Raw genomic sequence first — 5,933 nt, forward strand, 5'->3', positions numbered from 1 at the left:
AAGAAAGAAAGAAAGAAAGAAAGAAAGAAAGAAAGAAAGAAAGAAAGAAAGAAAGAAAGAAAGAAAGAAAGAAAGAAAGAAAGAAAGAAAGAAGCGGTTGATAAACTGAGCCGTCTACAAAAGGCCTTCTTTGAAGTGTCAAACTGAAAAGCATCACTTCTGTTGTGAAACATGTTTTATTTTTAAAACAAACACAAACACAGTCTGTTCCTGAAAATAACAAATCTGATAAATAAAAAGCAAACACATCGCAGAACAATCAAAGATATTTTCACAAAGAAGTCAATAAAAGTAAAAAATAAAAATAGAGAAGTGTTGTGAAAGTATTGAAATGGGACCCTGAGGTCAGAATGTTTTCAAAAAGTTAAAAAACATATAGTTTTGTTGTTGTTTTGTATATGCTTCACTGGAAGCTAAACCTGCTGAAGATGAGGAAGTAGAGGAGGGCATCCATTACTTGGAGGGTTGGTGGTTCAATCCCTGGCATGCCAGCGTATCCTCGGGCAAGACACCGAACCCCAAGTTGCTCCTGACTCATTTGTCCAAGTGTGAATGTTAGATCAAAAACACTCAGGTGTACAAAATTTCTTGTGTGAATAGTTGAGTGGAACAAGTTGTATGAAGTGTTGCAGTAGAGTAAAGAAGTTGTAGTCAAAACCAGTTGAGTCACCATTTACTAGCATTAGTACTTTTACCAAAAGAGCCACTATAACGCCACTTCCAAAGGAAAGTAAGGTTTAATTCAACTGTGTGGCCTTGCTTAGATCCACTGCAGATTTCAATCATTCTAACAATCAAAGGTCTTGAACACCCACAAGCTCAAACTTCTTTTTCATCCCAGAAATTACAGGAAACTGACATTTGCTGATGTAAACTTATAATGGGAAAACCCATTATTTGACTGCAAAGGATGCTGAAACCAAACATCCTTAAATGGAAATCAAAGATTAGCAGCAGCAGAACATTTTACTCTCCCCGTTTTGATCTCCTTCCTTTCTGCTTTCACCTCTTTGGCCCTTTTGTTGTGGCGAGGGCTGCCACGGGTCGGCCGGGGTCACGCCAAAACGAGGGAACGAGGCTTAATGCCTTCGAACCCACTAATAACCCCCACCGCGTCCTCTCTAGCCCCCTTCAGAGCAATTTTTCATAGCTCTCCGCCCAGTCAGTCCACGGTCTGGTTTGCATTAAATGGACACATGTGCTCTTTGTTTTGAGAAGTGCGGCTGACACGGACCTATAACCAGCCACATGAAAGATGGATTTCTCAGGCAGCGGCTAAACTTTGTTCAGGGACTTTTAACAGGAAGCGTCATAGCGACAGGAAGCGGATGATTTGACTTCATTAAGAATGACGGGTCGCGTATGCCTCCAATGTGGAAGAGTTGATCTGAGAAGACCTTTATAAGCGGGTCAGCAGATAGATATAAATCTAAAGCCAGTAGATGCTGCAGCTCTACCTCATATATCACATGTCAGAGCTTTACACCCGCATGTTGCTGTAAAAGAGAGGCGACTTTTCTGTCCATGACCAGGATTTATACTCTGCGGAATAATAGCTCAGTGTTCAGCTCGAGCGCATGTGGAAGTTGATGGACACATGAGCTAAAGCTGTGACCCAACAATTTATCTAACTACCAAACCACCCTAAAGCACCAAACAGCCATGAAATGTTTTAATGAAGCTCCTTAGGAGGGACCTTGTAGACTCCAGCACCAGCCTGCTGGATTCAAGCAGTTTTGCATGATTCACAATTTAAAATAACCCTTATTCATCGACTTCCAACACGAACCAAGACAAGGAATCACATTGCTTGTAGTTTTTTTAAGCTTTTTCACTAAGAGATAGACAGATAGGTGGATGTTGGGCATAATGCACAAAGGAGGTCTTTTGCCTGTTCCAGAGGTCCGACTGATGAGCTAAAGAGTGTTTGCAGCTTCTCATCCTGTGTCAGCTGGGACGGTCTCCCACAGCACGCCTGTGTTTAAGAAAAGGGATGCGCTGATACCCATGTGAGCAGCAGGAGGGGAATCTGGATTTAATCCAGCGATCTCTTGATCTGAAGTCAAATCTCTCCCACTGAGCTATACCCCCTCTCTCCTTCAAGCCACTTTGAAAACAAAACACTGTATAAGAGACAGACTGTGCCCATTATGTCACCTGCTGGTTTGTGAATATCTCAATTTACCTGACAAGCAGACCCACTGAGCACCACTGTGAGCTTATCAGCAACTTCTCAATCACAATTTAGGTCTGCCCTAAAGCGTATCATAATTTACCAAACATTGCGTTTTGAAAGCAGTGGTATCCAGATTCAATCTCATATATCTCATCATACAGTCGTTGTCTTACATTATCTCTGTGTGGTCTTTCTTCTCTGGGGCACAGAATATGTTTGAAAATCAAGAGCCTACACGGATGTGGGCTCTGTCATCCTGAATGACAGAATTTGACTCTATTATCAGAAGGCTAAAGGTGCTTGTTCACTGCATCTTGACGGAAGCATGTGCTGATCGTATATTAGCAGAGGTGGGTAGTAACTATTTACATTTTACATTTACTCAGTTACACTTACTTGAGTAACTTTTTGAGAAAAAATGACTTTTATGAAGTCTCACTGCTCTTACTTGGGAAAAGATTCTTGCTACTCTATAGAATAATAAACACATTTTAACCATAAATGCATGAGACATAGACTCAAACCTACAGTGTTTTAATGTTATTCTATCTGCTGAGCCTGTCGTGCCCTTTGGAGAAGTAAAGTATCACCATGTATTGTCACTTGAAGTACTTTACTCTATTCTAACATATATTTATATTACCTTCTCTAAATATTAGTTTCATAATGATTTGGAAAAGTGTTTCCTCTGCTGAGATTTATTAATTTATAATCATCTTATTTATATGTAGTATTTTCATTTTGCGTTTCAGTATTAAACTACATATTTTTGTCTGTCTGAATATCGCATTTTTAAACATTAAATCAGATGTTGTGATCAGTTACTCAGTACTCAAGTAGCCTTTTTCACCCAATACTTTTTAACTCTTAGTTGAGTAATTTCTTGGATGGCTACTTTTTACTTGAGTAAAAACTACGTCGAGGTAGTGCTACTATCACTTGAGTACAATTTCTGGCCTCTGTATATTAGTAACAGTGAAAATAGCAGGGGGCACCTGGATTTGAACCAGAGACCTCTTGATCTGCAGTCAAATGCTCTACCCCTGAGCTATACCCCCACATTCAGGTGCTTTGCCTGCATAACACCACCCACTGGTTTATGAACTTTTCAATTAAACTGACAAGTAGACCCAATTCCACAATAGCAAAATGCAAACACAGCACAGCAGATTGCTTGACTGTAGCCACGTTTTTCCTTTAACTTGTCACGTTTCTGTATTTAATTCTTGAGCAGGGGAACCAGAGACCTCCCACACTCTGCAGATATCGTCAAAGAATGTTTCCAGCACCTTGTTCTCTCTGTGCCACAAAGAATAAAGGCAGCACTGACAGCAAAAGGGGGTCCAACAAGGTACTAGGAAGGTGTACTTACTAGGGCACCCCCTCCTAGCAGCAGATGAGTGTATATATTGTACTTTTGTAAATCTACATCATGAAATGCTTTACAGAAGCTACAAAATAAAAACACAGAAAGGTAAGACAACATTAGGTCCAATAAACTGTAATAAAAACAAAAGATTGCTTGAATTATATTAAAAATTAAGCAAAATGAGGGGACTTTCCCATAAATATGTGTTTGAAGACATGACTCTAAATGAAGTCACTTTGTGGGACATATTTATAGAACATTGTTAAACGTGCAAAAGTGTTTAATTAAAAGATTGAAGTTTGGATACCTTGTTGTGCTGAGCGCAGCATCTTGAAACGTTTCACCTTTGGTATTGTTTTGTCTGATCTACAAGGTGTTCGAGTGGCTGCAGGGCTAAAAAACTATTTAAAGTTCGAGGGAGACGCCATGTGTTTGAGTGACGTGGGATAAAGTCTGGATAAGATGAAGCTCACAACCTCAGTATGAATAGAGCCACTGTTGGTTCGGGATACGGAGACGATAAGAAGAACAGAATACGATCAACCTTTAAAGGATCCTTTTGGAGCCTGTTTGAGTTATCACACAGCTGAAATGTTCCTTCATGATTTGTTATCTGTGACATTTGCATAGCTGCAGGCATCACAGCTCATTTTACACCTTCAGGGGAGTTCGTGAGCTGCGCTTAATTTACCTAAAATACAGGAAATAGTTTCCAAAATGTAAGATCAAACTTTCAGTAGCCATGAAGGAAACAGCACTGGTGCATAATGTCACACCCTGCTTCCCTTCAATCACCTGAAACCAACAGGAAGAGTTTTCTCAACTCACTGAGTCTAATGTGGCATGCAGGAACACACACACAGTTACCCAAGTTCAAAAGGTTCTTAGCAGCGAGTTTCCAAGTTTGGGGTTTCAAGACTGTCAAGTCAAGACAAATCAAAGCCCTGAATCATTTCACAAGCATCGCCTGCTTGTATAATGTGACTCGCTGCTCTATGCTATTTTAAATTAGCTGTTGTAAAGAACTAGTCTGAGTGCAGTCACAGATCAGTGATGATGAAGCTTTGATTTTGTCAGTCGTCTGTGAGCTTCAGAGAGGAGACACAAGCTTACTTCTCAGTCCTGGCTGCTGTCACATACATCTATAAAAGATGGACGCAATCACCTTGATGTAAACCATTGGTTTTGAAAACATGAGTGGCATCCTACCTCATGCATTAACTGCAGCTCTACCAGATAGTATTTTATTAGTGACATTAATGCTAGAATCTCACTCTGAAGAAAACAAACGCCACAGCAGGTCAAAATATTCATAAGATAATTAACAGAGATTATATGACCTCCTATGCTCCTATTTGAGCCTTTTGGATGAAATAAATTCACCCTTCTCTGCAGTTGTTGTGAAGGAGGAAATGGCCATAAACCAATGAAAGATAATCTTTTTTGCCATGCTTATTTCTACTAAAAGGTTGAAGGGGCCTTGTTTTTGGCGACAGTCTCAAGTGCACATTAGAAAAACTGCAATTCTTTGCTGGTTCCACACCAACTTTATTTTTCAGCCTCGTGGTTACCATGTGGATGCAATCTGCAACTTCTCCACTAGCTGCCACTAAAACCTACGCACTGCTGCTTCAAGGTGTCATTGCGCAACTTCTTCCTCTCCCCTCCATCAGCTCAGTTTTTAGATTAAAAAGTTATAAGGGATGATTTATTTTTCTTTTAATTGAAGTGCCACTTTGCTCTTGAGTGCTACACTATCATCACCTGTTCCAGGGGGAGTGTTTCATGAGCCCTGACAAAATACCTCATCCTTGCAACAAACAAACACTCAGGGGGCATCTGGATTTGAACCAGAGACCTATTGATCTGCAGTCAATTGCTCTACCACTGAGCTATACCCCCAGCTGCCCGAAGGCACTGAAAAACTTAGCATCAGGTTAGCAGTTTATTAACAGAAGGGTAAAGGTGATCACTCAACTTGATGGAAGTGTGCATCAAAAGCCCTCGCAACACATCCCATCATAGTTACAGTTGAATTAGCATAGAGACCTCCTACGCTGCAGTTAGACACCAAACCCTGAGCTATATCCCTCGTTCCCAGAACCCACCTGTACAAAAACTGCATGAAAAGTTAGGCCTAGTGCCCGTCACATCACCCACTGGTTTATGAACCTTTCAATTCAACTTATAGGCTGATCCAACAAATCCCAGTGAGAAACTTAGCAACACTGTAAGCTTACAAGCAACTTGTCAATCAAAATGTAGATTTGCCCCAAGACGTACCCTCGTTCACCTGTTTTTTGAAGGTTTATCACACATTTTGAATCTAATGGGATTATTTATATAATTTACAAAATGATCACCATGCGATATTTAGTAAGACCTGAA

General features: G+C 40.3%; 1 non-coding gene across 1 annotated transcript; it reads right to left on the bottom strand.

Annotated features, from left to right (window-relative positions):
* Positions 1 to 5,375: 5,375 nt before the first annotated feature.
* Positions 5,376 to 5,447, bottom strand: trnac-gca. The gene has a single exon. It is a non-coding gene; the product is annotated as a tRNA-Cys (tRNA).
* Positions 5,448 to 5,933: the final 486 nt, after the last annotated feature.

This window comes from Haplochromis burtoni, unplaced genomic scaffold, assembly GCF_018398535.1.
Source record: "Haplochromis burtoni strain Fernald_Lab_line unplaced genomic scaffold, NCSU_Asbu1 Contig_43, whole genome shotgun sequence".
NCBI lineage: Eukaryota > Metazoa > Chordata > Actinopteri > Cichliformes > Cichlidae > Haplochromis > Haplochromis burtoni.